Source organism: Opisthocomus hoazin, chromosome 16 (genome assembly GCF_030867145.1).
Source record: "Opisthocomus hoazin isolate bOpiHoa1 chromosome 16, bOpiHoa1.hap1, whole genome shotgun sequence".
NCBI classification, from domain to species: domain Eukaryota; kingdom Metazoa; phylum Chordata; class Aves; order Opisthocomiformes; family Opisthocomidae; genus Opisthocomus; species Opisthocomus hoazin.
Window position 1 is genome coordinate 21,824,187 of NC_134429.1, and position 21,862 is coordinate 21,846,048.

The following is a 21,862-nucleotide window of genomic DNA, read 5'->3' on the forward strand; positions in this document are numbered from 1 at the left end:
TTGTTGCAGTAACAGGGGACACAGCACCACTCACCAATGCCAGATGCTGATGAGGAAGGGACAGTAATACGCAGTGCTACCTTTCAGGTATGCTAAAGGCTGTTTCCTGGCAGGAGAGACTAGGATTGAAAGTGATTTTGTCACCACTTTAATGTATTTTAAAAAACAAACAAACAAACAAAACCCACCAAAAAATCCCATAACAACAAAACAAAACAAATCACCAGTCCCACCTGATTTATCGATGGGTAAAGAAACAGTATTTTTCTGAGGTCAGAAGTATTTGCTCTGACAAGAGAAGGCCATTCTAGAGTTTTACTTTAAACGTATGGGATCAAGCAGGTTAATTAAAACCTTGGTTGCAGCAAAGGTCAGCTAGCAGAGAGACAAGCTTATCAATGCTGAAGTCTCATTGAGGAAAGCATGAGAGCTGTGAAGGAAAGGAGGCCTGCAAGAATATTTAATCACGGACTAAAACCTGAAAAATAATACTGCATTACAGACTAAAACCTGCAAAGTAATACTGCATTATGTACTAAAACCTGCGAAAGAAGCTGCTGGCAGCTGATCCCATGCCAGGGCACAGGAGGCAGGTAGATCTACAGGGATGCTGCAGCAGTGAAAGCCACGTGCCCGTTGTTATGTGGAAGAACCCAGTCACCGTTTCCAGCCTGCCCTGCGCGTGGCACAGGCTCCCGGTGCTGTCCCAGCCAGAGGGATGGCACGCACACGGCTTCTCTCAGCTGCCCTTTTGCTTGGTGCTTGCGATAACCGCCATTTATAATTCAGCGAGCTGTCGCGGGTGCTTTCTGCTGGAAAATGGAGAGAGGAGGCTGCTGGGATTTTCACCATTTTTCATTTATATTCGTTCCTGGTGCTCTTTAAAAGATGGCATCAATGGCTCCGTAATCACAGCCTTTATTTATGAACGCGGAACACTTGTGCTTATTTCTCTCTATAGCCTACACTCGAGCCTTCTCCTGTAGGGATTTTGCTGTTTTTAAGATACGGTGCTAGTGTCCATAGTGCTTTGAGAGTGCGAGGAGGACCTTTGTCAGGTGTGGTTCAGCCAAGCATCACCATGTGCTTCAACCTCCCTGGTCCAGTATGGAGGCACAGTCTTTGTGGACACCAGTAAGTCTCTCTTTACAGTGTCCACATACAGATATTTAATACTTTGGAGAACTGTCTTCTTTCTGAAACACATCAGTCAAATTTTGCTCATCTCATGCTTTTGCGTTTCATGCATCTGTCCTACTAGGAATTTGCCTTACGTGCATGGTGTAAAACTTTGTAGGAAAAGGAATCCGCGTAGAAAATAAATCCCCTTCTCAGCCTACAGCGAAGAGAATGGAGCTGCGACATCAGTTTTGCTGTGAATAGGTTGAGCAAGGTGCAGAAATCAGCCCTGAACTCCTCCTGCAGTGCTTGGCACTTGCACAAATAGCTCGAGCCTCAAATGCTGTTATTCTTTCGGTTTTATTGAACATTAAATCCATCACAAAAATATGCAGAATGAAAAATGAATGCAACATCTCTCAAGGTCACTCATCTCCGAGGAGGCGATGTAACCGCGCCAGGCTTTCTGTAATAAAGCAGCATCAGTGCAGGAGACCATACATTTCATAGTACCAACTCCGCGTCGTAGCAACGTTCCTCTTTTCATGGAAAAATACAGCAAATACGTCCTGTAACCTGCTACCCATGCAGTGAGGCACTCTGATAAACAGTAATTATAACTATTATAGGATGTCATCTCCTGTCTGCCATTTATTGACCTTTTCTTCAGTGTAGTTTTCTTCTCGGGAGCCCAGGTAACTAAATATCCCAGGAAAGATGAACTGCATGAGTGCCTAGGGCAGCGAGACCCACTTGAGTTCTGAAAGGTGCTCAACTTTAGACCCGTTTAATATTTACATTATGCTGACAAATCTGGAAACATTTGAGAAAAGAAGTTTTTTTCTGAGTTCACTTTGTAGTCATTGAGGGGAAGAAATTACAACTGTTGGATGCTGGGAAGCTGCTGAAAGAAGTTATCTAAAATAGCTTTTCTGCCTGTAGTATCATTTTAGATCCTAGACTCTTCCCAAGTGCAAAGTGACCCGTAATCTTGCCTGTACAGTGAGAAACATCATCCTTCCAGGGAACTAAACCCTCATTTTGGGGTTTTGTAGAATCAAATATGAAATCCATTACAGATTCAGGAATTAATATGACCGGCATAATTTTTGGAGGGGCAACTCTGAGTTTGGGGAAAAAAGTGGTATCAAGTTTGGGGTTTGACAGTGGTTTACTGAAATCACATGAATTAATATCATGAGCTAAGAACATCAGTTGCTTTAAAATGTTAGCTTCTTCATAGCTTTACTGCACGTGAAGCAGACACAGGCACCATCTCTAGGCATGACAAAGGGTGGGTAGCCTGTCCCCCTCACTCTGACCTTCAGACAGAGCATCCCTCTGGTGCTTCAGGGACTGGGGCTGCGTGGGCTCGGACTTCCAGCCTGCCACTCGCGTTCCAAGGGAGAGCAAGGAGAGGATGTGGACGGGGCTTCATTAGAAAGGGCTTTTGCTCTTGGAGGATATTTGCAGTGAAAACTGTACATGAAATTTATACTCCTCTCATATGATTTTGACTGGTTTTAGTGCACAGATTCTCAGTAGAAAATGTATTCAATAAAAATTTGATGTGGAACTATAGCTCAGCAGAATCTTTTTTAAGAAATCCAGCTCTGGAATATTTATTTTGTATCTAGTTTCAGTTTTAGTGCCTATTCCTTCTGCAGATGCCCTCGTTAGCCTGCTAACAGTTTATGAAAGTGCTCAGCCACTCTCGTGCCTGGATTCCAGCGTCCCAGCGCTGCCTGGCGCGTTTCTGCAGTGGCTGCTGGTGGAGTTTTTGGGGGAAAGCGCAGCTGTGTGGAGTGCTACATAAGGCTGCTGCCATTGGCTTTTTCTGCAGCAAATCCATGCATTTTGTTAATGAAGAGACCAGAGGGCTTAGGGCTCACTGGAGTAGGGGGAGCTAAGCCTGCGGTAGGTCAAACATTACCACGCTGGTGGGCAGTGATGTGGCCAACGCGAATACGGTGCACCTGATTTATAGCAGTTCTACTGGGAAATAGTTTTAGCAGGAAAAGTGCAATAAATCTGGATTTAGTCTGATGCTCAGTATGCAAAAACAGACCGTTTAGGGGAAGTAGGAAAGGAATCCGGGATGGCCACAATGAAAATTTCAGGGTAAACTTGGCAGCTGCGATCCCCTAAGGTGTTGTTTCTGGCTGTGGAATAACAACCCTTCAGTGCGAGTAAGTGGGGTGATCCCAGTATCAAGGACAAGTTAACTCCCATGTGTAGGGGAGATGTGACACTTTTGCAACCGTTTTTTGAAAATGCAGATGAAATTAATGAAATCTTTGCTTCACCTTCCTGATTTCTGACCGTTGTGCCAAAAGGCTCCTGTTAGTTTCCCAAAATTGCAAGCGAGTGTCTCTGTTACACGGCCGTTTGTCCGGCTCCCTCCTCCCGCTCCATGCTGGGAGAGGCGTCCCGGGGCAGCAATGAACAAAGAGGCACAAAGTGACTCTGCAAACATAAATCCCAAGGCTGAAACCTCTGCTTAGCGTTTCAGAGTCGCGTAAAGATTTCCATCAGGTTTCTGGTCCAGTGTACTGCGACAGAGCAGTTCCCGAGCAGGGGGACGGAGTGCTGCCCCCGGGAATGGCCGTCTCCTCAACACCTTTGAGCGCAGGGCTGGAGGCTCGAGGAACCGACAGCTTTTTCCGGATGTTTAGTGATAAACTTTTGTCTCCTGTGAGTAAACAATCTGCTGGCTTTGCCACTGTTTTCCGATTTAAACAGGAGTACGCTGAAGCCCTCTTGCAAAAACATTTATTATGTCCAGCAAAACTGGAGTGTTTGGCTTGTGTTTCTCTGGTCTTTTTTTTCTTTACTTGTAGTGTTCTCATACCAAATTTTCACTCGAAAAATACTGCCCAGAGGCATGGGAAATGGCACAGGGCTTTATGAAATATACCCCCGTCCTAGGATACGCTGTGTTTTTATTTTGTGACAGTCCAGGATTCAGTGCGTGGCCTAAATATTGTGGCATCCTATTTGATTTTTGAATTGTTGGATGGACTAGACGCTATAGCTCATGGGCAACACGACCATTTTTCCTCACGGTTTACCCTTTTTCTAGATTACTGTCTGTAAGTTTCAAAATGGAACAGGATCCCTCCGTGGTTTATAAATTAGGGCCATATTACAGCAGCACCCAGTAGTGCTGCTGTATTTTAGATGGTGTCAGGGTTTCTATTATAAACCTCATTTTTCAGAGGTTTATAGCTCAGCCATAAAAATCGCCTGCACGCAGGGGCTCGCGACGTAGCAGCCGCCTCAGCCGTGCAGAGGGGATGTTCGCGCGCGTTCTCTGTAAGCCAAACAACGCATGCTTTGTGCGCGCGCGCCTGTGCCTACAGGTCTGTGTAATTGTATTAAAAATGGGTACGAATTTATCCTGGCTTTCCATTTCGGAGTTCATCGCTCGCCGCTTCGCACCCGCCCCGCTCCAGCAGCCGGCGCAGGCTCGGCCCATCCCACAGCTCCGCGGGTCGCGGCACGACAACATGGCGCCCGGGGGGCGGGCCGCGGGGGCGCGCCCGCAGCCCCGCCCCGCCCCCCCCGTCCCTGCGGGGAGGGCGCGAGCAGTGGGGTGACGTGCGCGCTCCCGCGCCCCTGCGGCCCGCACCCCCTGGGCGGGGGTCTCCTGGTGCGGGAGCGGCTCGGCGGTTGTGAGGGCCGAGCCGCCGGGTCTGCCGCCGGCCGTGGCGGTCGTTAGCTGGCAGCGAACTGGTCGTGGGCGCCGTTCTTACTCGCGGGGTGTTCGGCCCACGCAGGGGCCGGTGTCCGTCGATTGCCACCCCACGCACAGACGCCCGGAGGCGGGCTGTGGCACAGGCAGCTCCTCCCGTGCGTAACCGGTAGGTTGTCCGGTGTCGGCGTGGGATGTGATGCCAATGGCCTCGTGCGAGCCGGCTCTGGGGGATCGGCTGCGTCTCCACAGATCACCCAGCTCGAGCGAGCGAGGGGCGTCTTCCCCACGAGGAAACGGGGCTGCCTGTGGCCGTGCTGGGCTGCCGGCCTTTGTGCGCGTGACTTGGTCGTCGGCACAGAAGCGGTTTCGTGTGTGCAAACAGCCAAATAACAAAGGCAGGACACAGATTTGGTCTGAATGCAAAAAGAAAAAACACACAACCTGCAAGCTGGCATTAACCTAACTGCGGCTAAACGCATCTTCTGCGGCCCTGGCTCTGGCTGGCTCTCCATCTGCGTGAGCTTTAACGTCAGCGCCAGGCAGGCCTGTCTTTAAGCCTGTGGTTTTCTGTGTGTTAAGGCGTTTTGACCTTGGTGCCTTGGCCTGCCACAACGCTCGCTCTGACGTTCCGCCTGCTCAGAGGCACCCGGTCAGATCGTTCTGCAGGTGCCGTAGTGGCGAGAACACCTCATGGGCTGGGTTTGTTTCAAAAGTCGTATTGAATTACAGCAGGGAGCACGTTTTGCCATCTCTTTTCCGGGTGCTCCTCAGTGTTTCTCATCTGAATTCAAACCTAAGTAACAACACGCTGTTACGTGTGTGGTGTGTAATGACAGGAGAGTTCTGGCTGCGCAGTGATAGGGGTGTTACGCCGCAGCTAACCCCTAATCTGCCTCCCTTCAACGCGCATGGAGCTAGACTGCTTTCATGAACACACCTGCACAGCCTCATTAATTAATACCATGTTTTACATTTCATTTTAATAAAGCCTTTTCATTACGGCGCTTGTTCCCATGGTAGGAAAAAATGAAATTCTTTGCAGGAGCATTATAATTAAGCTGTAGTGCAGTGGGGAGGAATGTGTCTTGCTTGGCAAGTGTGTCTGTCTGAGCTGTCTGGTTGTAAGGTCGATCCCGGCAGACTCGGGCAGTGCTCCTTTGGCTTGGGCTTCAGAAGATTCCTGTCCGAGAGATGCCGTCGGCCTGGAGCGTTTGCACCTTTGCTTGCCATGTGTTTCAGTCTCAAGGTCGTGTTTCACAGGCTGGAGAGGTGAAAAACAATGTCTCTAAGGCAGTAGTTCCCAAATTTTAGGCTCGCTGGACTCTTGCAGCTGTCAGACGTGCTCGTGGCCGGCCAGGGCAGCGACCGGGAAGCAGGTTTTACTGCTGAGCTTGGTTCTGTGGGTTACCTGTTTAATGTAGGCTGCAGTCCGGGGCCGTTCCCAGCTGACACCACGGCAGGGCTGGAGGGGTGAGAGGTCTGGCGCATGGAGCCAGTTTGGGGTGTTTCTCCAGTTTACTATAAAATACCGAGAGTGGCAATGTAGAGGTAAAATACTTTGTTGTTTTAGGTCTGTTGTGGCTTCACCCTATAGTTTAAAAATCAATATACCTAGTGTATACGTAGCTGTTTAGAACATGGAGATTCGTTTTGATGAGCATAAGGAAACTAGGGTTCGCAATGAGGTTAAAGCATCACTGTTCAAGAAAGGCAACTCGGCAAGAGGAGTTAATTAAGTTGTGTCAAAATTACTTGTGAGTTTGGAAACAGATTTTTATCTTCTCTTTGACAAAAAATAGGGTTTGTGAAATTAGGCGAAGCCTGCCCAGGAGGAGCTGTTCTTTTCCTTCCTCTGACCTCAGGGATGCTTATTTACGAGCTGTATGGCAAGAAGATTGAAATGCTTCATTAGCAAGCAACATTGCATGTTATCTGGAGAAGATCCTAATAGAGTAAATTAGGAGGGAAACATCTGTTGCTTTCTATCTCAGTTTTAGTGCTCAATCTGATGCTAATTCTGGCCTTTTGTGACCTTTTTCTGTTGTCCATCCTAAATATGAGACATGTTTTGTTCATTAACTGTGGATGTATGTTGCGACCTTTGAACTGAAATGTTTCAGAGTCCATCTCTACCCTCTAGGAGAGATTTGTTCCCTTCTTATTTTCCTTCCTTCCGGAGATCTTACGAACAAAATGTTAAGAGGTGGAGTTGAAGGGAAAGCAGGCTGAAAGGCAGTAAAATCTTCTGAGCCAGGCAGAGAGAGATGTGTGTATATATGCAAGCATGCATATAGAAGATGCAGAGTTCTGGCCTCTTCCCTCTTTTGTATAATGATTTTATCACCAAAAAAAATAGCTGCAGGTTATAACAGAAAATTAAAGTCTTGGTTTACACAAAATTCATTGCACACTTAGGGAAAAATACTTCTTTCAGCTGCACATCTAAATATCTAGGTTTGGTGCAAAGAGAGGTGGCGTGTGGCAGTTCTCTTCCTAAATCATACTTTTTCCCCCGGCTGACACGGTGCTGGCAGGCACCGAGCTGCTCTGCTGAATTCAGCCTGGGGTGCTGCTGCTGGGCCCTTGCCGTTGCGACGAGGGTCCCTGCGTTTGTGAGGGGCATGAGCGGGAGCGAGGCAGTGCTCTCCACCGACGCGGCGAGTGCCCATGCCGTAGGTCTGAGCTGCTCAGCACCAAGTTGCAGTCACAGAGGAGTTTTGTTCAAGGTTTAAAACACTTGCTCAGATTAATGATCAAAAATGTCAAATGTGTCCACAGCTAATTATTCATTAGATGTGTAATTAGTGTGAGATGATCATGACATTTTGCTGTTATTAATTTTTATACTCTAAGAGGAATTAAATCAGTCTACAATCGCAGGACACCAGTTTGAACTCTGCACTGGGAAATACGTGTTGCTGGGCTGGGGAGGATGCTCGTACGAGCCCTTGCTGCCAAAGGCTGCACTTTAAAGCCCAGAATGGCGTTACTCTGCCCTGTTCAATAGCAGGGATTTGGGCAGAGGCCGCGGGCCTAGCACCAGACAGCAAGGCTTTGGTGAAATCCAGTCAATCATTTTTAGGTCGTTTAAGGAGGGGTAGCCTTATGTTTATTGCAAACAGTGGACAATATATTTTGCATTGTAACGCACCTTATCCCTAGACAGCGTATTCTAAACAAACACCTTCTGTCTTTTCTGACCAAATAAGACTTTCACTTGGCAGGGGTTTCCCTAATTGCATCTTCTTTCAGTCCTGGCTGGGAAAGATGCCTTGCAAATTCAGTATTGTGATTAATTTGTATGAAGGATGCAGTGTTGAGTTTCGCGGCTTCTTTTCCCTTGCAAATATATTCATTCCTCAAAGGACGTTTAAAGCTTTTACACCAACAGAAATCCGGGATTCTCTAGCAAGTATAAAAACAAATAAGCCTGAGATGCAGCATTTCTGTTAGAAGTATTTGTTCATGCTATATTGTGCCACTGATCAGTGCTGAGACACTTCTAAGAAAACTTGCTGATAGTTGTCCGTATTCTGTCTCCCTCCGTTCCCCGTCAGAATGTAGGAGATACCAAATCGGGAACCTGGGCACCTTTCTGATTTGGTCAACCCAGCAGTCTTAGAAGAGGGTGCATGGAGGCCAGCTGCTACTGAGCAAGGAGTGCTGGCGAGAAGATCTTCCATCTGCCATGTGTGGACTCCACTTCTCACTCTGCAGTGGATGTCCTCCACTGTCTCTCATGGATGCCTTATCAGACCCGTTCTGCAGGTCCTGATGAATCCTACCAGCAAGTATTGTCTGATGAGGAGAGCAAACTGAGCTACATGTGACCATAGCGATAAAAATATGAAGGGACAGGTGTCAAAAAAGAAACATTTGTGAAGAGGGTCTTAGCAGACAGAAATAAAGTTGCTACAAAATTAAGTAGAATTTTGGGAATAGAAGAATTTAAGAATACAAGCCCTCTTAAAATAAAATACAGGATCCCTAAGCATGTGGCTTTCTTCATAAGCTTGGCAAGTTCTGCTGCTGAAGAGTCATGGTTCTGGGGACCATATTAAAAGACCTGTCTCCATTGATGAGGGGAGCGACCCCGACAAGTAAGCGGTAAGTGGCATTGCAGGCATAGTTTGACGCATTCACTGCAAACAAGTAATGATTTCTGCAAGTTGATTTTTAAGGCATTTGTTCTGAGAGGGTGTTGATGCTATTGGGTTTCCTGGGATCAGTTTTTAACTTCCTGCTCTAAATAGAGAGTTGTGGGATGCAGGTAGACAGGCTGAGCCTCCTAAATACCAAGCCTAGTGGTCTTCATTAAAGCAACGATAAACTCAAAAAGAGCAAAGCCAAAAATATTGGGTTCCGTTCATTGAGAGACTGGTGGGTTTCTGGCTTTGTTGTCTTTTAATACACCAAGAACAGATGCAGGTTGACAAGTGGTATCAGCCAAGGGACACAGCTTTATAAGGTTGTGTTGAAGCGGGGCTTAGAAATAGCCAGCTGAAATCTAATTTGTAGCCAAGTGGAATAAATTGGAACTGATAGTTATTCAATTAATGGCATGGGCAGCAAGGTGAGGTCTCCTCTCAAAGTAGCAGAATAAAGTTTCTTCACAGGGAGGTTTGGGAAAACGGGGCACGGCACCAGGTTTTCAAATTCAGCCATTAATCATCTAAGCAGCAGGAGGGAGATGTGATTATTATAGAGAGACTCAGCAAAATGGTTTGAGTGAGCACTTCCCAAAAGTGTGGCGGAATCCAAACCCGAGCCAGTGGACGTGCCCCGGAGCCTGCCTGGAGCTGAGGATTTCCTAGACAGCGCTGCATGAACCAGTAACCTCTGTCCTGCGAGAAGCAGCAGCCAGGACCCAAGGCGTGCTGTCCTCTTCTCCTGGGCTTCTTCATATGAACCGGTGGCACCCCTGGGCAGAAAGACTAGACCTCTTCTGCCATTCACCTGCTAAATTAGAAGTTCCTTTTATACCTGAAAATGTTGTGCTTGCTTGCTGAGGAGTTCAGTAAGAATGGACAACTTTGGTGTCTTTTTAGTGCTTTTTGTGCATCCAGTGATGTAGAGTAGGTGGTTTGCTAATGTATTCACCAGACTTCTTGCAGACTCCCGTGGCATGGTGTTTCAGGTCTTTGGATAATTGCATAGTGATGAAACTGCCGTAGTTCCCTCCACCACCAGCAGACCAAGAAATGTAGAAAGGTTTTTTGTCTGTTTGTTTTAAGAAAAAGAAAAAATTCTTCCTATGCAAATGGCCTCCATAATATTACCAGTGTTGCCTCAGGCTTGCATAAGCTGCATGGAAGAGAAGCTGAGTTTATGGTTTTCAGCAGAATGGTTTTAAGCTTTATCAGTTCAGTACATAAGTAGGAAAGGAAGGCTCATTTTACCTGGAATAATGGTAGTCTTTGGTTGCATTTAAGGGCAAGACGAATAAGTAATTTAACAGGAAAGTGTGCATCGGTGGCTGGATGCTGACCAGATCATCTCTGTGCTGCTGTTCCCAGGACATCAAGAGCTTGGACGGCTGTAGCAGTCTGTACAGCTCATGCCCTCATCCGGACGCGTGGCTGAGCACCCCTCTCCCCATGCACGCCTTCTGCCGCAACCCTCACGTGCTGCCAAAGCCTGCGCACTTTGGTGTTAGTGAAGTTTCAGTACCAGCTGCAGCAGGTCAGGCTTTGGCTTGCAGTGCAGTGAGCATGAAGCTCGTCGGCCGCAAAGGCCCGGTGTGCTACGTCCATGTGAGCCACGGGCATCTTAGTGGGTCTGCGGGACACGTGCCAGGCTCTGAGCAGCCTCAAGCAGCCGCAGGAAGCAAAAGGCTTGTTCGAGAGCATGGTTAATCCCCTCAGTCTGGGCTCTGCAGTCCCTGGACTACTGAAGCGTGAGAGCAGGGCTTTCCTCCTTTGGCACTCGGCAAACCCCCAGCGCTGCTGCGCGTCAGCGTGCCGCCGTTATGCATCATCTGGTGTCCTGCTTGCCGGTCGGGAACTGCACTGCACGTTGGCGTTTGCAAGAGAGAGCAAAGCAATGTATGCCAAAGCTTTTTCCAAAGCCTGAGAGTTCTCCTAAGGTGAGCTTTCGGTGGTGTTGAGGTCGGGGTTTTGCGTCGGGCGCTGGTGTGGCTTGGTCTCAGCATAGCACAGCGCCCCGTGCCCTGGGCTGCCTTCGCCCAGGGCTGAGCGGCAGGACCCTGCACGCTGTTCTTCACAAAAACACAGGATGCCAAGTCTGAGGCTTTCTGATTTATGCTGGCACTTTGTTTCCAGTTACGATTATTAAAGAAGTCATGAGAAATGCTTCAGCAGTAAACAACAGGGCTGTTGTGGGCTTTCCCCGTAGAGGGTAGTGGGTCATGTTCAGATTTTGGCACAGAGACTGTCTTGGCTGCTGTGAATGAGTACAATTGAAAATTTGTGCAGATTAGCTCAGATATTGAGGTCAACGTAAATGAACCACATAGATGAAGTCTAAACTATGAAACATTTCTCAAGTTCTTATATAAATATACTCAAAAATTTGTGGTCTTTTATTAAAAGCGAAGTTATGAGAGTGAGATTTCACTCAGTGACACTGATTTGGTGCCAACAAAATCATTAACAATTTGTTATTGTAGCTTTCTCATTATAAACTTCTGCAGGGGAGGGGAATTAATTTTTCTGTGCAGTCAGAATTGTCAGAGGAGATCCCTTCCTTCCTATATAACCGGATGAGAAACTCCTTGCATATGTGCATTGACCCTTGCTCTCTGGGGAATGCATTACTTGAAGTCGCACTTCTAATTAAACTTGTGCTGCAGAAGAGGGGTGTAAAAATCATGCAGAATAACAGTGGCAGGCCTGGAGGAATTTGTAGGAGTATTAAGCAAGGCGGAGGGTAATACATCAGGCAGCTTTCAGATCTGGACTGCAAAGAGGAGGCTGCTCGTGGCAAATCTTTTCTGCTTGTACGTAGGATGTTTTTCTGTAAGCAAGAATGTAAGGAGAGTCATAGGATTTCCTTATTGCGGCAATATCTCGAGCTGTCTCTTGACGTGCAAGCACTTTATCATCTTGCTGCGAAGAAGGCAGCATATCAGGATGAAAAGCGGTTCTCTCTCCATCCTCGTACTTTCTGGTCCCTTTGGAGCCTATTACCATCGGCGCCCCTTCCCCTCCTCCCTGTTTTCGCCCAGTGGTGCCGGAGCACACCCAGCTCTAAACCGGAGATGAGCAAAATGCAGACCTGCTCCTCTTTCCCCATTGCGTGGCAATCTATTATCTTTCTGACTTAGATTAATGTCTGCTAAGAGAGAAGTGTAAATTCGGCTTACCAGAACCATTTGACAAACCCGCCGTGTTTCTGGCTGCTGGCTATTTTTGGCTTTGCTGATGAATGCTTCTCCCTCCTTTCTTTACATCTCACCCAAAGCCAGTGCCTCAAACGTACCTCCTGGTGCAAACAAATGCCTCTGCCATGCATTGGCAAGGGAAGAACTGGGTAGTGCGGAGAGGGATGGGGGCTTTGGCACCGACGGGCAAAGCTGCCCACTCCGTCTGGCCGGGAGCATGTCCCCCCCGGGCCCTTGCCTCCCGTCGTGAGCAGAGACAGAGACGACTTGCTAGGGCTAGCCTGCACGTCTTTTCCGCAAGCCGTTCATCCTGAGTTTAGGATGCCCTGTTAGCATATCTGTAAACAAAAGAGGTGCAATTCCATTGTGAAGAAAGTGACTTACATAAATGGGGAAAACGAGAAAAGATGCAAGTGTTCTTACCTAGTGCTGATACCAAATCTGCAAGGTAGACTCGACCTGTATTCTCAAGAGTGCTGCATCTTACAGGTTGAAGTAGTAATGATGAATTTCTCTTTGGCAGTGTGATGTTGACAGGGGGATTCGCTTTGCCATGGTTGTGCTCTCAGGAAAGCTCGGGAGAGCTCCAGGTGTTCTCCCTTTAATATTGCATTGATAGCCTGATGGTTTCATGCTGACAAAACTTCCACAGTTCTTAATACCTGCCTGTCTGCATTCATCAGCTGCAAAGGTTTTCCCTCCTGTCGGATACCGGAATAGTATTAGACAGAAAATGGAGAAAGCGTGGGAAGCCAATATGATCATTTTTTAATCTAACCCCCCTATACCAGGGAGTTGGTTGTGCTATGATGACTGCAAGTTGTGATGCAAAGCGGATAAATACCAGATGTCATTTTAGTGAAGCATGTGGAAATATATTTTTCAATATTCTGCTTGTGTCCAGCTGCAGTACTAAAGAAAAGAAAGTCTCACGGCCTGTGCACCAGTCCTGTACAGGTCCTGTACAGAGCCTGTGGGGAATATGCTTCAGGAACACGGAGTGGTGCTTGGAAGGAGCTACAAGCCCTGTACAGCAGTCGGTGTGGCTTCAAAGGCAAGGCATATCCATGCCCTGCTCTGGCATCCCTGAAGAGTTACTGTCTTCAGGAGCGACCGTTGCTGCTTTTATAGACTGTCCTATCATTTATCAAGGAAATACTGTGCAATACCGTTGAAGTTCAGACTTTATATTCCTGTAGTATCCCCAGAGGTCTGTTCCTGCGGGGCTGCAGAGCAGTGCTCATAGCACTTCAGGCTGAGGAAGGATTAGGGGTTTGACTTTGCACCACACCTTCTTTGGCATAAATATTAACGCCACGTGCGAGGGTTATCAAACTGGCATGTGCCCTGAAGACTGGCACAGCTCGCTGGTGGATCTTGCCACTTCCTTGTTAATGGGAAATTTATCAGTTTGTCATGGCGGTTCTGGTAGCATCCCTTTGAGACTGGTTTTGAGCCCAGAAGTATTCAATATTTTATCAACCATCTGAAAGAAATTATAAAATCATTACTGCAAGTTTTATCACCACTTCCATTTGTGAAGTTTTACAGGATAATAAATATTGATGAAGATTGGTCATAGAAATTAGTCTGAACGTGGTTATTAGAGATGGGTGGAGCTATCAACATGTGTTTAAAGTGAAAAGCAAGCTTTTGCATGAAAAAGAAGGGTCAGAGCAGTCTTACAGGGTAGCAGCAACCAGCAGTGTCTCTGAAAATGGCTTCCAGTCCTTAAATGTCTACATCAATGGAAGTGAAGACTTTGTACGATTCTGGGATGAGTAGTGCTAGCACATACCCAGCCATGGCCCTTACACTTTTAAAGGTGGAGAGCTGCAGAGGTGTTAGAGGAGAGCTTATTGTGAGGGAATAAAGCAGCTCAGAGAGGAGACTGAGCAGTGATTTGGTCACAGCCTATTAATTGCTCTGGCATTTAGGCAGTTTTAAAGACAAAAGCTGAGCAGGAGATACAGTACCTCTCAGCTGAAGTCAGCAAAATTAGAACTTTTACTTGTGTTTATCATTTGAATGGTAAACGCAGTTTACAAGGGAGCAAGCTATTAAGGGAGTCCCTCTCTTGAGTTTGGTGGGTTTTGAGGATGTGAGGGGTCACTGGTGGGGGCCCGTGGCTGTAACACGCCTGCCTGCGTTACCGTGCGGGGAGTCAGGCTCAGTGTCGGCAGTGCTGTCCTCTGGCCTTAAATGCTAGAAAAACAAGAAATGTGAAAAGTTCCCAAGATGAGCATTGAGCCCTGCGAGATGTTCATCAACAGATCTTGGAACCTGCCGGTCTGCGGGGTTTCTGTCCAAATATCTTGCATGGCAGCAAGGGCCTTTGCGAAAGAAGGGAAACTGCTGGAATTGCATGTAGGGATGCCCGGCATGGCGTTTCTGAGGCAGCGATGCCAGTGACCCTGCCAGTCCTGGCAGTCCTCATGTGCCACCTCCCAGGCAGCAGAGAGGCCGGGAGATGCTGACACCCTGCCTACTTCAAAAAAAAAATGCCAGAACAAACCCAAAATGGCAAAATTCCCTATCCCAGCCAAATCAAAGCCTCTCTTCAAGGACGCTGCCAGGGCAGAGGCTCCGTGGTGGCTCGAGGCTCTGGGCAGTGCATGCCAGCAAGACCCTGCGCTGCCCGCTGGTGGGCAGGGCACCGGCACCGCTCCCGTACCGTGCTGCCCGGCCATGGCACCAGTGCGGCGGGAGCTGCCATGGGCTGTGGAGCAGGGAGAGGCAGGGGAGGGGAAAGTGGGACTGGGAGGATATTTATGCGGGGGAGACTGTCAGGGCTGGAAAGATGAAAATCTGTTGTGCTCTCCCAGGGCTCCTAGCTTTCTCCCCTCCAGGCAGCTGGCAGGATTTCTCTAAATATTTGAGATGGTAAAGGGCTTAAACTGGATTACTCCTGGACATGAGCAATTATAATTGTAAATGCGCTATTATCTGAGCACTCTCCTGATGCTGTTTTGGCACTGACGCATGACACAGTGACAGGGAGGGTGCAAGGGTCAAGTGCAGTGTAAGGAGAGCCCTTCCCTGGTACCTCGCTAGCTGGTTTGCAGTAGACCTAGACCTGACCTACTAGGAGTTCTCCCTTGTGCAGCATCCCCTTCCCGTCATCAGAGAGCTGCAGAAAGGGCTCCCAGATGCTTCAATAATTGTATTGTGTTGCAGCTGTATTTATTAAATGGAGAAATACCAGTTAGATAAACCCAGTACATTTTGCTGTATATCAGTTTCAGTTGGAGTTTTATGGACATGAATGTTCTTTTAAGAAGGCTTGGGTGGTTTTTTGGAACAAAGCAGAGCCTTCTGGTTTTTTCTGAAGTACAGTATTTAGATATATTTACACATATTTAAAGCTGTGCCACTCAACTGATACTAATATAAAGGGGGAAGATCCATATTCAGAGAGCAAAAAGAACGATGGCAGAAAGGATATAAACAATCCATTGCGATACACAAGTAAAGCAGCTCTCTGTCAGCTCAGGCGGCAGCCCAGCAGCCCTGAGGTTTGTCCTGGTGTTTGCTGCTGCCGGGATAGACGGTGCCTGCGGGAGGAGGGTGGTTGTCCTGGCTAGAGGCTGGCTGGACTGCCAGATCCATGTTTTAGCATGAGATTGGTCTCTGCCTCTTTCCTGCCTATCACCTTGAACTCCAGTCAAAAAGCTGTCAGGCTGCTGCAGCGGAGAGATGCTGCTGCAGCAGCGCAGCCAATGCCCCAGCATGAGGTGGGAGAGCGTGCGGCCGACAACCTGGGAGACCCACGCGCCTGGAATGCGGGAGCTGGGTATTTACAAGAAGAGTCCAATAGAAGGATCTCGGCAACTCTGAGGATGCCGGTCCGAGGGCTATTCCAGGTGGAAGGAACAGAGGGAGGACGTGTCTGCATAGACAAACCCATGCAGACAGAGTCACTGTGCGAAGAGCATGGCACGCTGGAGTGCAAATCACGAGTGGGAAGAGCATGTGGGGACCGGCGTGGGGTCCTCCGCTCTCTCGTGGGTAATGCACCGGTGGAGGAGGCAGCCCCGCGGGGCAGAGCCTGCCAGGCAGCAGAGCATGGGGCCAGGGCAGTGGCTGGTGTGCGGGCAGGGGGTTGGGGCTGCCGGCGTGGGGTGGGCAACGCTGCTGGCATCTCACGGCAGCCCGGCATCTCACGGCAGCCTGGCATCGTCAGCCGCAAGGCAGAGGCTTGGAAGCTGAGCAGAGGGCATGTGCCTTGGCAGCGGGCACCCCAGCAGCACCTCCCCTGTTTGGTTTCACATTTGAAGGGGATGTGGTGTTAAAAGAACCTGATGTTTTTAAATGTGTTTGTATTTCAGTGTTGAATTTAACTGCTCCGAGTGATTGGCAGTGTATTATTAAATAGGAAATCAGTCTACTGGGCACAAAGCAAGATCCCCAATCCTGGCAGCAAAGGGTGTGCTGGGAGGAAACACGCTGCACAAAATGCAGCATTTCCTACAGCCTGAAATCATTCCCCTTCCTGGAGACAAGAGGTTAGGAATTTACCTCCTGCCCAGTTTCCAGAGAGGTCCCCGTGTTTCCGTCACACGGAGGAGAACAGATCAGAGGACATTCAGCAGGAGCTCAGGAGGCTGGTGATATATGAGCCTTTTAAATGAAGTGGTTGCACGTAGTAGTGTTGGAAACAGGTAGCCAGTAATTCGCACCCACGCGCTCAGCATCCTCAGCATCTCTCTAGCCTCTGGGAAAACAGCTGCCTTCCCTTTCCAGCAGTACAAGGCATGTGACTGCTACGTTCCCCCCGCCATGAGAAGCAAGATGACGTGCATGAGCATCCAGCACAATAGGAAGGACCATGATGTTTCATCTGCTTGTCTAGAAAGCTGGGCAAAATCATCCCATATAATTTTTGTGTCTATAATTTTCATTGGGAAAATGAGGTAGGGGTTTAGCCTTGTGATGAAATAGCTTTCAGGACCATGTGAGGCTTGATTGCAGCTTTTTAATTAGCTATCCGGCACGGCTCGTCCCTCTGCAGAAGGGTGTCATGGGCAGTGGCCTGCACACCAGGAGGGCAGACCGCAGTGCCGCCAGTATTTAGGTTAAAGCCCGCCATATGTGCAGTACAGCGTTTCCTTCACTGGAAGGTTGGTGGGAATAAAGACAAGACACCTTCAGTGAGTCCCTCGAATATCTGCTGATCTCTGGTGCCTCACTTGGTGTATGAAAATGGTTTGAAGTCGAGGCATTGATAAAAGGAAAGCTTCATAAAAACAATGCCAACAAAAATAAATGAAATCCTTTTATCTGATTCCTCTCCGGTCCCCAGAGGTTCATGAGAGGTGGGGTGAGAGGACTGCAAGGTCATCTGCAAAGAGTTAGCTGGAAAGGCTTTTTTTTTTTTATATCTGCATGAGCAGTTAACTGGAGCATGCTGCAGAGTGTTTTCGGCAGGATTTTGGCTTCACAATGGATTAAAAGATTTTAAAATCCATCTGCAAAGTATCTTGAACTTTAGTGTTGTTGTGTGCTCAAAATAACGTTAGTCTTTTAATGTTTGATGCGCTGGGAGCCTTGAGTGTAATCAAAGGATTTTGAAATGGCAGGAGAAGGGGAGGGTGACTCTTGGCATTAACGGAGTCCTTTCTGAATCACTGACACGGGACCCCCTGCCCGCTGCCCGGCAGAAACACCGCTGCAAGTTCAGAAACCGCCTGTGTGAGCCAGCGTGAGAGGATGGCTTGGGCTGGAGCATCCGAATCAGTCCCCAGCCTGCATGGTGCAACTTGCCTGGTACGGACTGGGGTTCGGGCTGCGGAGTCGGGCTGGATGCCGCAACAAAGAAATAAATACACATACCATACGATCAGGACATAAAATGCAGGGAGGACCATTCTTCCAGACAAGGAATACCATTGTTAGTTGTTTCGGTGTAAAAGTGAGACCAGAAAAGGCGACTATAATTGACATTTGCTGCGTAGAAAAGGATCGGTGCTACAAGGAGGAATCTAGGGTCAGCGCAGGCAGTTTGCTAACCCTCTGCAAATTTTACTCTGTTGACTCTGTTACTTAACTTTATTTCTGAGTTATTCTGTAGAAACAAATCTCTTAACACTCATGCATTTGCTCTATTCTGGTAAGGAATATGTATCTTTGGAATTGCAGATTAACATTATGTTAAAATTCATTATTATAATGTGTGCAGGGAAATTATACTAATATAAACATTTATGATTGATAGAGTGTAATTGTTCAAATTTCAGCAAGTAGTCCCAGTTTAGTACCCATCCTGTAACATGAAACACTTCTCTGGTCACAGCTCTTTCTTGCTTTTGGGACCAATAAATGAATTTGCATTTGCAAGTTAGATAAATCCTTTGAATGTATTATTGATGCAAACAAATGAGGATTGGGGCTCTAGACAATACCTAATGAAGCTGACTCAACACAGGCTGTTTCTGTTGAAGGGTGCCAGGTTTCCATGCGGGAAGATTGATGCCTGTCTCATCCCGTAATTATCCTGTGGCTTACGCTCGCTTTATACATTCCCTGGCTAGACACAAAGCTACGGGCACCACGATAAGTAATTAATTACTAGGGATCCACTGGCAGCTATTAAAGAAAGCTCATGCTCGGCTGATTGTTTGTGACTGTATCTACGCTTTGATCTCCTTGTAGACTCTGGCTGTGGACTCTCCCAATTATTTTTTCTGGTAAATATTGCTAATCAGAAGATCTTTTAGGAGAGCTTTGTACCTTTTCTGAAGATGGTTGCTTTTTTCAGCTTCAGGCTCCAACTAGTGCTAGATAAACTTAGTTAAAAAGCCCTACTCTATACATCTGAATTATAAATAAGGTGCACAGCATTGAAATAAATGCCAGCTAAAAGCCTGCAGCAGTACCTGGTGGAAAGCACCTTTAACCTGCTGGAGAACTGAACATTTCCCTTCCCTGACAAGAGAATCACCTGAGAGTGAAAGGTTACTCTCCTCTTTTGCCATTAAGGCAGGCATTCCCAGCTTCAGGACTTAATCCGGAAAACAAATGAGATGCTTCACGCAGCAGAATGGGGCAAAGCTGCCGTATATGCTTCCAGACTGCATCCACAGGCTGCGAGAGCCAATGATTTCCACACTGACAGTGAATGTTTGTGATACGGTAAAATGAATTCAGCTGATAGGATCCTGTTTACTCTCCAGGCATTCCTGGTCTCTTCTCAGATCTCTGGGCTGCGTGTGGACCCCGTGTGTGGTATGTGCAGGCTGCTGCGGACGCAGAGCGCGGCAGGCGTTCGTCAGCCCTGTCCCATCTAACTTGCACTGCGGGCAGGGGCTCCAGCCGCGGCTCTGGCATCTGCAGCCTTCCCCTGCCTTCCCCTCGGCTCTCAAGCCACAAAAGATCGTGGTCTTTCCCTAAACTGTCTAGACACAGTTTGGTGTTTTGATCTGGGTGGCACAGGCATAGCAGCAGCCTCTTCGAGAGTGCATGTGCCTGGTGAGTATCGAGAGCCTGGCGGGTACTGTGAAATCTTAGTTCAGCTGGTCGGAGACAAGAGCAGTACTGTGGAGATCTGCCAAAAGAGGCCAGACAGCCGCCCTGAGCACCTTTCAGAGTAGGTTTGTTTCTCCTCCTCTGGAGGGTGAGCACAATGCTGGTGGACAAGACCTCTCTTTTCTAACATAATTTAGAAACCAGTCTCTGTGCCTGCCAAGGCAGGTCAGCACCCTTTATAAGAGGCAGGGGGCAAATTTGTACATGTGCCTTTTTGACTCTTCCACTTTTTAACTATCCTTTTTCAGCACCACAATTCAGGTGTCACGGAGAGATTACATCCCAAATAGCATCTCTTGTTACTTCTCAGTGTTACTTCTAATTACAGGTTATGCTGCCTGAAAGTTCGTTCATCGCAGAAAGACAGCAGCGTTATGGGGCAGGAGGGATGGCACTGGGTTAACGAGACCCCAAATGCAGCTCTGTTCGCTGACTCTCCTCTGGCACAGCGTGGCAGACGATGTTGGTCGTTCTTGTGTTCCTCTGTAATTTGAGGCGATGCTGCTGGAAGTGGTACATTTTAGAAAGACGGTCATTTACCGGGTAACTGTGGGGAGCCACATCTCCCTGGACCTGTCGGCAGGAAGGTGTCCCCATGGAAATAAATGCAGAGCAGGAGTCCAGGCAGCTGTTGGGATGACCTCCAGGAATGCCACCAGGGAAGATGAGTTAAGCAGGGCTGAGCTGGACTCTTCTGTCTTGGGGCCAGGAGAGAAAAATAGAAGTTTGCTTTGAACACCTTGATCTAGAAGTAGCAGCTGGAGTTTGTCTGTTTCTCAGCTTTAGTTCACACTGGCAGCAACTTGAATTTGTAGACCTAATGGGTGATTCTCTCTTTTGTGCAGGTGGCAACCAACTGGCCGGTTGGCAATGAATAATGCATTGGGTTAAAGGCTTCAGAGGGATAGTTACGTGATCAGAGAGGTCACAGAAACTATTGTCAAGGCCTAAGCACTGAAGGAAGCTATAGCAACTTGATTAATTGGCCAAATGAGAGGGGCTTTGACCTACCTCACAGAAGTTTAATGAATTGGTTGATTAGTTACGGAAAGTTGTTTCACCACAGCAAAGCAAGGAAGGTCGTTGGTCTCTAGAAAATGACCTCCACTGGAAACCACCAGACTGTTTTTCTCACTCTGGTGGAGTAGATGAGGTTTACAGACCCTGTGCAAAGCATGACAGAAAGGAGTTTTAACTCTGCAACTTCTGTAGCACATGGGACTTTGAGTTGTTTTTCAGCATCCCAACACTGGTCAGACTAGCTGGCTTGCTCACAGCTTGTGCATTTCTGTTTTCCACCCTTCTTCCCTTCCTTTTACCTCTTTGCTGTGTTGATGTGTTTGAAGAACTTGCTGCCCTCCCTCCTGTTTTGCGCTAGCTCTGCATTATATTCAGTAGGAAAGATCATTCTCCAGATGCTACTTGAAAACAACCTAAACAGGTAATTTTGACCGTGAATTAAAATCTCATTACATCTCCAAAACCACCTTTATCAACAGCAGCCTATTTTTAAAAGAAAAATATCACCTTTTTCATAGTCGTCATTGTTGGGCAGGAATTTGTGAGTTGGGATGGATACAAGGATTGGTATCATGGCCCTCAAACCTGATTTGATCAATAAAGCAAACTGCCTTAAGTGAAAACAGAACGGCAATTGCAAGCATGTTAGACAAATAATGTAACTGCAATATGTTGTACATTAAATGAAAATCTCAGTTGTCTTATGAGTTATTAGAATATACTATTGATTGCACAAGAAGCACAGATATTATTCATTTGTATCTGATTAATTTGTGATATGTTTAGGACCTGCTCTGTTGTGTATAAGGAAAATAAAAGTCTAGGTAGAGATTTGGTGAGTAGGCATTGGTGATGCAGTTACAGTTTTCATTCAGAAATAGCCTACAACACTGTTCCTGCCCAGGTTTAAAAGCTTGGTACCAATATCCACCACAGAGTGCTGCTGCAAATCTGCTTTTGGTTTGGCATACTGTAGTGTGGTGGTAACAGTTTGAAGTTAATCGTGCTTATGATATAACAGTTTTATGTGGGGATGCTAAAGTGCAGTAGTGTAAGTTTGGGCTTCTGCCTGTGTTCACAGTTTTGGGGAAAATACACAGATAAAATTGAGTACAGAACGTCTGCTGTGAATTGAAGGCAGATTGCCTCCCTGTGATTTG

At 47.4% G+C, this 21,862-nt stretch overlaps 1 protein-coding gene across 7 annotated transcripts in view; it reads left to right on the top strand.

Annotated features, from left to right (window-relative positions):
- The window catches only part of CAMTA1 (calmodulin binding transcription activator 1), a 310,966-nt gene that overhangs the window by 188,687 nt on the left and 100,417 nt on the right, over positions 1-21,862 (top strand). The window contains exon 1 of one of the 7 annotated variants that reach the window (XM_075437595.1): positions 4,780-4,982. The exons of the other annotated variants lie outside the window; for them this stretch is intronic. The gene's annotated coding sequence lies outside the window, so the exon portion shown is untranslated. Of the gene's footprint in view, positions 1-4,779; positions 4,983-21,862 lie in introns of those variants that run through there. 7 annotated transcript variants of the gene reach the window in all.